The sequence below is a fragment of the Amblyraja radiata genome, chromosome 37 (assembly GCF_010909765.2).
Source record: "Amblyraja radiata isolate CabotCenter1 chromosome 37, sAmbRad1.1.pri, whole genome shotgun sequence".
Classification (NCBI taxonomy): domain Eukaryota; kingdom Metazoa; phylum Chordata; class Chondrichthyes; order Rajiformes; family Rajidae; genus Amblyraja; species Amblyraja radiata.
In genome coordinates this window covers 6,196,185-6,207,773 of record NC_045992.1, presented here as the reverse complement: position 1 = coordinate 6,207,773, position 11,589 = coordinate 6,196,185, and the positions used below count along the sequence as shown (strand labels likewise).

The following is an 11,589-nucleotide window of genomic DNA, read 5'->3' as shown; positions in this document are numbered from 1 at the left end:
CCAGTCCGCCAGGTTCTGCACCTCCGCTCTGTATTTTGTTTCATCACCGTTGGTGATCAGCCCAATCACTGTTGTGTCGTCTGCAAACTTCACGATGGTGTTGGTGTCGAATGCAGGGACACAGTCGTGAGTGAAGAGGGAGTAGAGCATGGGGCTTAGTACACACCCCTGTGGTGTGCGGTGCTCAGGGTGATGGTGGAGGACAGGTGCGGGCCCAGTCTCACTGCCTGCGGTCGCTCCGTGAGAAAGTTCAGGATCCAAGCGCATATTGGTGAGCTGAGGCCTAGCTGGTGGAGTTTGGTGGTGAGCTTGGTGGGGATGACCGTATTGAATGCAGAGCTATAGTCAATGAAGAGCATCCTCACATACGTGCCCTGTCTGTCCAGGTGAGTCAGGACAGTGTGAAGGGCCAGAGAGATGGCATCCTCTGTCGATCTATTTGCCCTGTATGCAAATTGATGGGAGTCCAGTGAGGCAGGGATGCTGGATTTAATATGGGAGAGGACCAGCCTTTCGAAGCACTTCATGGGGATTGGAGTCAGGGCAACCGGCCGGTAGTCATTGAGGTTGGTGATTTTGGACTTTTTCGGCACCGGCACTATGGTGGCTGTTTTCAGGCACTTGGGGACCGTTGCCAGAGATAGAGATAGATTGAAGATTCTCGTGAATACCTCCGCCAGCTGTCCAGCACAGTCCTTTAATACTCTTCCCTGTACACCATCCGGGCCTGCAGCCTTGCGTGGATTGATCCTACGCAGAGCGCACTGTACCTCCTGAGTGCTCAGTGTTAAGGCCTGTCCCTCCGCTATGGCCGGGGTTATTCCACACCTGGTGGTGTTGCCAGTATCGAACCGGGCAAAGAAGGTGTTTAGTTCGTTGGCCAGTGTGATATCACCGTGGGGGCAGGCGGGGCTGCTCTTGCAGTCAGTGATGTCCCTGACACCCTGCCACATGCTTCTGGTGTCCGCGGTATTGAAGTGGTCTTCTACCCTTTGCCTGTGGATGACTTTGGCCTTTTTTATGCCTCTGTTCAGGTTCGCCCTGGCCGCACTGTAAGCAGAAGTGTCCCTGGATTTAAAGGCGTTGTTGCGTGCCCTTAGCAGATCCTGAACCTCCTTGTTCATCCAGGGTTTCCATTTTGGGAACATCTTTATTTGCTTGTCCACTGTGACAGTCTCCACACACCAGTTGATGTAGGAGAGCACAGTGGATGTGTACTCATCCAAGTCTACCTCTGTGCCACTGGTAGCCTGTTGTTCAAACAGGTCCCAGTCGGTGCGATCAAAGCAGTCCTGGAGTTGTAGGGTTGCGTCCTCGGGCCATATTTTGACCGTCCTTATTGCAGGTTTGGTCTTGCGGATGAGGGGTCTGTATGCAGGCAGTAGAAACAGTGAGAGGTGATCATAATGTAACAACATAGAAAACAGTAGGTAATTGTTATGGAATTGATCGTGAAAATCTTTCCTTTAGTTGTTGAGCAAGGTTGACTTCTGACTGTCCTCATTAACAAAAAAATTTTCAGTGGTAGCAGGCGAGTGTCACTTGCCTGAACCTTTCCATCTGTGGTAAATGCAACTGGTCTCCACTTGATGGCAGCGTTGAGTCTGGAGCATTAGCGTGGCGAATGCTGTAAGCCACATCGTAAAAGTGAGCACAGTTAAAATGAAGCAACTTCAATGGTAGTAGAGTGCTTGGGGCCAAAACACAACAACATTGCAAGTTCTTCCAAGTGATTCTCAATAATTTGCCAAAGAAAGCATCGATGCTTGAATCCAAAAGAACTATAAAGTTAAGTGAACTACAGATGCTGGTTTAAACTTCTTCAGTCCTGAAGAAGGGTCTCGACCCGAATCGTCACCCATTCCTTCTCTCCAGAGATGCTGCCTGCCCCGCTGGGTTACTCCAGCTTTTTGAGTCGATCTTATAGATTTAAGTGTTGCCTTCCATCTAGCGATAGACCTTAATGAATATCGTACTAGATTAAAAATTCTCTGTTGTGACAGGGGCCACTTGGCAGGGATGGGAAAAAGATTGGAGACCTAAGAAACTGCAGATGTTGCAATTGAGCAAAGAACAAAGCATTGGATGATCCTCAGCAGGTCAGGTAGCATCTGTGGAATGAATTAGATAGATGACGTTACAGGTTGGGATCTTCAGTATGAAAGACAATCTGAGGGTGTGGGGTTAAGGATTTTGTAACCAAGAAAGAATAGAAACTGAACAAAATGGGTCTTGTTTTTGTGAATTAACCAACTGAATTTTTAGCACCGATTTATTCTAGCAATGGAAACCCATTTCCAAAATGATAATTTTGAATTTAGGATAAACGGGGACATTGTGCTTGAGATCAGAGGATGTGAGGAAAGTTCTAAACAAGTACTTTACATATGTATTCCCCAAGGAGAAGGACATGGAGGACAGCGAGGTCAGTGTGGAGAATACTAATATGCAAGGGCAATTTGAGATCAAGACAGATGTAGTGTTGGGGCTCTCGAAGAGCATTAATGTGGATAATCCGCAGGGCCTGATGCTGTTAAGGGTCTTGCCATTAACTGTACACCTTCTATTTACATATGACCTCTCAAACTACAGCATCTAACACTTGCTTGGATTAAACTCCATCTGCCATTTCTCAGCTCATTTCTGTAGCTATTCTATATCCCGCTGTGTACTCAAATTCCACTGCACCGTAATTGGTACGTGTGACAATAAACTGACCTTGAAACGTCACCCATTCCTTCTCTCCCGAGTTGCTGCTTGTCCCGCTGAGTTACTCCAGCTTTTTGAGTCTTTCGAGGTGTATGTGATGATGGTTAGAAAGAAAAATAGTGTCGGGACAAATATGAAGTGATGCAAAAGACTGTGGTGGACTTAATAAAGAGAGAGCTTGTTTTTTTAAAACAAATGTATTGGTATACCTTCGGGTTTTCCATTGATTCTAGTGGCCATTTGACTCTTGTCAGCAAACTTGTCATGTATCAATTTTTGATGCCACATCCATCATGTGGAATGTACTTTTGAATCCAGATTGTTGTCGGAATTCTGCATTGGTCTTGATGGCAACAATCCAGATGCGATTGTAGTTCCGCAGGGTGGAAATAAACTCTGCAGCCCATCTCATCAATGCTGACCAAGTCCCTAACTGAGCTGAGCCCATTATCATAAACTATTCCTATCCATGTACCTCTCCAAATATGCTTTACATATTGAATTGTAATTGTATCCACGTTTGCCACTTCTTCTGACAGCTTTGTGTGGAAAGATGGCTCAGCAGTAGTTTCTGCCTCTAGAGCCAGAAACCCTGGTTCAGTTCCAAATACGGGCGCGGTAGTTTGCATGTTCTCCCTGTGACCGCGTGGGCTTTATTCTCCCACATTCCAAAGACATTGGCTTTGGTAAAAATTGTCCCTAGTGTGTAGGATGGTGTTAGTGTGTGGGTAATCGCTGGTCAGTGTGGGCCAAAGGGCCTGTTTCTATGCTGTATCTCCAGTCTAATAAACCATTGCCCCTCACTCATGCCCCCCTTAAATCTATACCCTCTAGTTTTAGATCCCCTCCTCAAGGACTATCCACCTTATCTATGCCACTGACTATTTTATAAACCTCTGAAAGGTCATCCCTCAGCATTCTTTTGCTCCTGAGGATTAAAGCCTAAATCCATGCAGTCTCTCCTTGTTGCTTAATAAATCCTTTAATCCCAGCAACATTTCAGTTTGTTGTGTTCTGTAGATGCCAAGCACAGTGTCTGTTACTTTTGCTAATGTTACATTGTTAGTCACTTGTAGATCTGCTTAACACATTTTGTCAAATTGCCTGGCTGAATAAGATGTTCCAGCAGTGTTACATCAGTTCCCAAAATTGTGGTTTCATAACTTTTCATCCTCTGAACGCCCCAAAGAGTTTCACACACAGCCAAAAATCTTCTGGCAAATGTGTGTAGGCAATGTATTCACCGTAGAATCCACAATGTGAATGACATCTAGTCTGTTTTTGAGGGATAAATGTGGTCAAAGACAAGGAGTGAAATCTCAGCATGGGATATTCTACCACTACCTGATCAAGTCTTGATTTAAAAGTTCATTTAAACAGAGGTGGGTAATGTAGTGTGGATTTAAACATTTAATTTGTATAATGAATTACTATAAACATGCAAGGTTTTCTTTAGGATACACTTCTAGATCTGCTTAACCCACTGTGTGAGATTGCCTTGTTGGTCTCTACTTTATTAAATGTTCCGCCAGTATTAGATCTCAAGACCTGGCCACTAATTATGCTCCCCTCCGTTTAGTACATTTAATACATTATTATTGTTGTTTCTTGTTTGCTGACCCACCTCTTCTATACTTATTGGCCTATGCCTGGTTAAGAAACCATTCAACTTAAGAATTAGGTCACGGTGGCACAGCGGTAGAGTTGCTGCCTAGCAGACCCGGGTTTGATCCCGGCTACGGGTGCTGTCTGTATGGAGTTTGTACGTTCTTCCCCTGACCTGCGTGGGTTTTCTCCGAGATCTTCGTCCTCCCACACTCCAAAAGACGTATGGGTTTGTAGGTTAATTGGCTTGGTGAATGTAAAAAATTATCACTCGTGGGTGTAGGATTGTGTTAATGTGCGGGGATCGCTGGTCGGCACGGACCCGGTGGGCCTGTTTCCATGCTGTATATCGAAACTAAACTAAATTGTGACTGGCTTTACCCTTCCTCTGTAATAACTTCCAGACCCACAATTGTCAGGTCTGTACTGAACCGATTCGGGCCATAGTGATCCATAATTTCAGTCACTCTAGCAATGGTGGTTGCAAAATAAATAGCGAGAGACCCAAGGTCTGGAATTCCCTCCCTAACCAGCTGCACTGTTTGAGATACTCTGACATGAGATTCGTTAGTTCCAACTCATTCTCTTTGTGTACGTCTGCGATGCTTTTCATAACGTGCGTGCAGAAATAGAGTTTAAAAGTGGTAGCTCACTGCTGCGCAAGATAACACACAAATCGCAAGTCATTGGAATTTAAAAGGATAAACTATCACTGCTTACACAGTGAGACTTTATTTTCTTGTTCAAGTTTACATTTGGAACAGAAAGGAAAACAAAATTAGAGTCAAAATACTAAACTCAGATGTGTAGGAGCAACACTCGGTTAATAAGAAAATCTGCAAATTTGCATGTTCAGAAAAAAACCTAATCTTTAAACTGGTAATTTAAGGGAAGGGAATGGTTATTAAAATAACATTAAAACACAGCATATCTTAGTGGTCTCTGATTCATGTAGAGAAGTTGACAAGTATGATTAAATCCAATGGTTCGTGTGTCAAGTTCTGGTTTGATGCGTCGTGGCTATTGGCATGGGAGCAGGTTCCAATACTAACAAGTACTCCCACTCACTGGGATTGATACAGCTACTGCATCATAAACTCCCCTGGGGAGCCCAAGCTGGGTGAATGGTGCAAAGTGAAAGGTGCTGGAGTGAGAGCATGATAAACCATTTTTATAAAATGATTAAAAGATTACATGTTTGCACAGGTGACTTGGCCACTCTTGCACTAATCAGCACTATTGCAGGTGGGCAAGAGAACTCTTGGCAGGTATCAATCCTCCAGCATACAGCACTTTCTTGACAAGGGAGTGTGTTGATGCCAGATTGACATTATCCACTGGTTCTTCTGCTGGTAAAGGGGTGAGATTTAGGCAACACGACTCGATGTCTCTCACCCCAGTAGTAACAGGTTCCCAAGCATGAGCTGAAGTCAAGTCAGATTATTTAAACTAGATAAAGTTGCATTGATTCTTTCCATTATTTTTTTTAATATAAAATTATCAGTGAAATGAAGCTTGATTGTAGCTCACTGCTTAATCTAATAGGTTTATATCTCACATCCTGACAATCACTTGCCTCTGAACAATTGATGGGGCATTGAGTTAAACTACTCTTGTAGCCGAGTACATAATGAAACATTAAAGGAAATAGTATCTTAAAACAGAAAAGACCAGGTTTTATTTCAAAATAAAGATATATAAATACACAATTCTCCCACTGATGGCACAGAAAAAGCACTTCCAATTATAAAGATCCTCTTGAGCATGTGATTATCATGTTATTTTGTCACATTTATCTCTTACTCCAAAAGCTTTACAGTTTAAAAATATTCATTTTTGACATTTTGCACACGTTAAAATTTTACCCACTGATTGTTACTTTTAAAACATGATTATCCGGGTAAATTAACAAGACTTTGGAGCAAAAATGAAATGTATATATACACATTTAAAAACTTTAAAAAATCATATCTGAGCAATATACACAGCAAACATATTTTTTTGGCCAATTACCAAGGTGCCTAAGATGAGCAAATTGATACCAAAAATCCAATTGAGTGTTGGAAATAATGAATGATTATTGTTAGGGGTACAACTATAATGTTTCAACAGGGATGCTGGATCTAGTAGTTAATGGCTAAAAGGAGAGACACTTGTGATTGTGATTCTCAAGAAGGGAGTAAAAGTTGGAGTGAATTGTGTGCCCTATATTGCATTCAGAGTGCATCAGGCACAGTGTGTCACTATTAAACGGTATTTCTGGTCTACACCACCCATGGTCAAATATATTACAAAAAGTGGATCAACGATATACTTTAATTATATCTGTAAATCAAAAAAAAAATCCTGATTTTTAACATTAGTTCAAGAAAATGACCAAGTTTAGGGAAGATTCAGATGATTTTCTTGCATTTAAGATAATGTATTTCTAAAGTCAACATCATGTATGGATTACATGATTTGAGAGAACTATTATTCCATGCACACTAATGTAACTGCATTCTGGAAAATGCTTTATTCATTGGGCTGACATGAAGCAATGCCCTTCCATCAATAACATTCGAAGAGTGTACTCAGTTCCATTAAGCACTTTTATCAGAATTATTCCCAGAAGTGTCACGCTGCAAACAGATGCCCAAGAAAGGCGTAGTTGGGTGGGGAATAATCGCTTCCATTGCTTGCTGAGAGGTATAAATTCAAAAACATGATTGTTGCATAAAAATCAATTGGTAGAAAAGAGCCGTGTAATATATGGGAATACTAAGAGGGTAAAAAACACATGATTTAGAGAAATATTTTGTGTCATTTAACCAGCTCAGCCTAGCTCGATTCAAATCTATCCATGGAAAAGGTTATAAAACGTGAACTTCTCTGCCCAGGCTTCCATGTAAAACTAAAGGATGTTTAAGTCAGGTCGGTGACTTGAGGAGTGCTGGGGAATATAGGAGCGTAAACAGGACTGAGCTGTAGTGTTGGTGGTACGAACAGAGGGGTCGATTTGCCAACACTGTGTGCCCTCAATCCATCTCAGACAAGTTACACCTTCGTCGGAATTCCTGTCCGCGTTCGTGGATCCACTTGTTAGACACTGAAACAACCAGATGGACACGTGTCAGTAACATTTGAAACACCAACCTCACACACACACACACACACACACAAAGGTAGCAAATGGTGGGATATGGGCCAAATGGGACGCGCTTAGATGGGCCACCTTGGTAGGCATGGATGAGTTGGGCCGAAGGGCCTGTTTCTGTGCTGTTTGACGCTGACTCTGACATGTGACAAAAACACATCGACAAGTCTTCCAATGTTGATGCCGTACACTTGTGCACTCACCCCATTTGTTTCCAACTAATACTGGACAGGCTGCATGCCGTGTGCTGTAGTCACCTTCTCCACTGGGAAAGAGATTGTACCAAAACACCGCTGAGCCCTGCAAAACAAGCGCCAAATAGTTTCTTGACATTTTAAACAAATTTAGGGAGTAATATATACAGGGAACAAAATGCAATGCCCCATCAGAAACCCAAGAGCAAACCTGTAGCTTTTGTTGAACACATAGAACATTCTTTTAAAAAAAAGACTAGGCATGCTGGTAGGTTAATTGGTTATTGGAAATTAATCTTCAGCACGTTGGTGGCATAAGAGTCAAGATGGGGAGATGATGTGACATGCAAGAGAAACACAATAAGTTGCAAGGCTACAAAAATAGAGAGCGTGAATGAAACCAATAGGATGTTCTGCCAATGTGGACCCCATGTGCTGGATGGTAACTTAACGTGTTAGAAGTAAATACATCAGTCTCTAATTACACTACAGATGCAAGCATTTCAGGGATAGAAATCATTATATCCTAGTTTTAACTGAGTAAGATAATTAGGTGGGTTTATCTGTGTGGCCTTTCATTCAGAAAACTTCTGTGTAATTCGACCTGGCTTCAAGCTGCATAAACCAGTAGAAAATATTCCACTCACAGTGGTGCTGTCTTATTTGAATTAAATGCCAAACCAAACATCTGTTTGTGATAGTGAATCACATGTATTTAAAGATCCAACTGTATCAAGATCAGTGTGTTTCCAACATGTGTCATTCCTCATTGTTTGCTGTGAGCCGTGGCTTCTCTTGCCAACATTATTGTGCACAACTATTCATATTTGACCCTTCCAGGTGAAGTGCTTTGAAAAGCCTGAAATGATTAGTCTCTTTCTAAATGCAAGTCTTTTTTGTTTAAAGAAACTGAAATAGCAATATTACTTAAACTGCAGTCAACCCCATTGAAAAAAACCCAAATTGGCAGCAAGAGCTTTTTCAAAGATGTAAGATTAGTTCTAATTGATGTTGACTGGATTAAAAAAGCAGCCAAACCCCCACAGTGGCAGGTAAATTTATGCATTAAAATCTTTTCAAAGCCGCCTCGCATGTTTCTTCAACTCTTTTCACTTTTCTTTCTCTGATGTTATTCCATACTTAAAAGAAAATAACTGGTAATTCTAATGCTTACATTCTCAGGATGCTTTAAACCTAGTAAGTTGCTTTTGAAGAACTGACGTAAGGAAATGCAGTAGACCAATATGTGGAAAAATAGTTTTAGAAGAGCAGTGAGATGAATGAAACATTTGTTTCGTTGCTGTTGGTTGGGATGTTATGGTTTCTAGATTAAATGAATAACACTACAATAAACAACCATCTCCATCTAGTGGGCAGATGGTTTAAAAATCTCCAAAAACTTTATAGGCAACGTTGCAGTTAGAGTCACACAATGAGTAAACGGCCCCTTCGACCATGATGCCCCATCTACACTAATCCCAACCGCCTGCATTTGGCCCATATTCCTCTGAACCTTTCCTATCCATGTTCCAATCCAAATGTTGTTATAGTACCTGCCTCAACTGCTCCCTCTAGCAGTCTGCTCCATTTACTTTTCTTTTCAATGTAACCATTTCAGTCCACTGCAACTATAATTTCTTAATATTCGCAATGGATTTATTTCTCCTTTGAATAACGAGACTTTAAAAAAAATGTTCCTTCACTGTCAAGGCCAACAAATAATTCCTACCTCTAACTGCCCGAGTAAGCAGTGGTAAGATGCTTTCTCAAACTGCTGTCCTTAGTGAAAGCACTGCTGCAGTCCTTTTTGGGTAGGCAACTGCACACTTAAACACAGCAACATACAGCAAAAGACCAACAAGGAACAATAACATTAACTATTATTAAATACAATGTTAGGCATAGGTTTACTCAGAAATGTGTAAGCAAAAATTCGTTGATCCAAACCATTATTCTGTTTCTATATCCATAGGGGCTGTATAACCTGCTCACCAATCTGTATTTTCTATTATTTTCTCTCTCATTTGAGATATCCAAAATCTGCAGTATTTTGCTCCAGTGTTCTCTGAACCCACTGAACTAAAACCCATTGATCATGGACCTTTTAATCAAGTGGATCAAGTCCAGATCGAAAGATGGACACAAAAACCTGGAGTAACTCAGCTGGTCAGACAGCATCTCTGGAGAAAAAGGAAGTGGTGACATTTTGGGTTTGGGACCCTCATGAAGAAGCTGGGTTACTCCAGTATTTTTTGTCTATCTTCGGATTAAACTAGCATCTGCAGTTCCTTCATGCACACCAGCTCGAAATACGTTGTTTACAATTGGCGGGTGTGCATAGAATCTTACAAATGTACTGCGTGAAAACAGGCCATTCGGCCCAACTTGTCCATGCTGAACCCTGAACTGCAAACTCTGCAATTATTAACACCAGACTACAGATGGATGCTGTCGTTATTGTGACTGCAGTCTGTGTCATCCGGATATTAGAGGTGGGGAAGTTGAGCCATTCTCATAAATAAGCTGTGTGCAAACTATCAAAAGTTACAAGTGTTTCATTGTCATATGTACCAAAATGAGAACAATGGAATTCCTATTTGCAGCTGCATAACAGATGTGTAGTCACAATATTTATAGAGAACACAATAAAAGAAAGAGAGTTCAATAAATTAAAAATATATATATATTAGTGTAAAACAAAAGCCTGGTTTCAACCAAGGCAGTTGTTCATAGTTTGGTTGGTATTAGCGGTGTTCAGGAGTCTGATGGTTGTTGGGAAGAAGCTGCTCCTGAACCTGGAGGTCATGGTTTTCAGACTCTTAAACCTTCCCCCAGTGTCAGGAGTGAGATGAGAGTGTGGCCAGGGCAGTTGGGTCCTTGACGATGCTGGCTGCCTTTTGAGATAAATCCTTTCGATGGTGGGGAGGTCAGAACCCATGTTGAACAGGGCTGTGCTCATCTTTTATTGTATTCTCCTTTGTATTTGGGCGTTGTGGCCAATGAAGCAAATGGCCGAAGCCTTCCTGGCCAATGAACCAAAGAAAGACAATTCGGAGGTAGGCAAAAGTGCTGGAGAAACTCAGCGGGTGCAGCAGCATCTATGGAGCGAAGGAAATAGGCAACGTTTCGGGCCGAAACCCTTCTTCAGACTACTGCTGCTGCACCCGCTGAGTTTCTCCAGCACTTTTGTCTACCTTCGATTTTCCGGCATCTGCAGTTCCTTCTTAAAGACAATTCGGATCCTGCTTTTTATACATTAACGGCTGGATAGAAAACATCACCACTCGGTAGTGTGTACAAGTCTACTGCCAGCCTCTATATTAAGATAACATCAGAGTTTGCATGTGATGTGTTTGAGAAAGCATGTCTGGAGTCATTGGAACAGAGTGAATTAGGGTGAATAGTTAATGTGGATAGAAACATGGGGACATAAGCTCAGGATTAGCAGGGAAAGCACAAGCAGGGAGCTTGAAGACTTCTCCACTGCATTGCAATTCTGAATTAAAGCTGTGCCAGTGTCCTTGCTGTTAGGGTGATTGGGGTAGGGGTGGGGGTAGGGGTGGGGGTAGGGGTGGGGGTGGGGGTAGGGGTGGGGGTAGGGGTGGGGGTAGGGGTAGGGGTAGGGGTGGGGGTGGGAGCCAGACAGGAGCTGTCATCCCTCACTCCCTTCTGCTCACGTTGCTGTGAATAACAGCCAGGGTCGCTACATCTGACAGTGAGGGCGGTTTCTAGAATGAGCTCTGTCTGGTTTCAGCATGGTGTTGTCAATCGCTCTGCATTACCTGCCTCCCCCGGAATCGCTCGAGCCCTGGTGCTGGCAGGGCAGGAGCAAAGTGCAGCTTTGTGCTGGAGTATTCCTTAGTGTTGAGTCACTCGGGGGAACAGTACGGTACTGCACAGGAAGCCGAAGGAATCCTCGAGTCATTCAAAAGAAGAAAGTTATCC

At 42.5% G+C, this 11,589-nt stretch overlaps 1 long non-coding RNA gene across 1 annotated transcript; it reads right to left on the bottom strand.

Annotated features, from left to right (window-relative positions):
* Window positions 1–5,006: 5,006 nt before the first annotated feature.
* Window positions 5,007–7,896, bottom strand: LOC116966342. Its single transcript, XR_004409999.1, has 2 exons — window positions 7,654–7,896; window positions 5,007–7,402 (listed from the first exon to the last, which is right to left on the bottom strand). It is a non-coding gene; the product is annotated as an uncharacterized LOC116966342 (long non-coding RNA).
* Window positions 7,897–11,589: the final 3,693 nt, after the last annotated feature.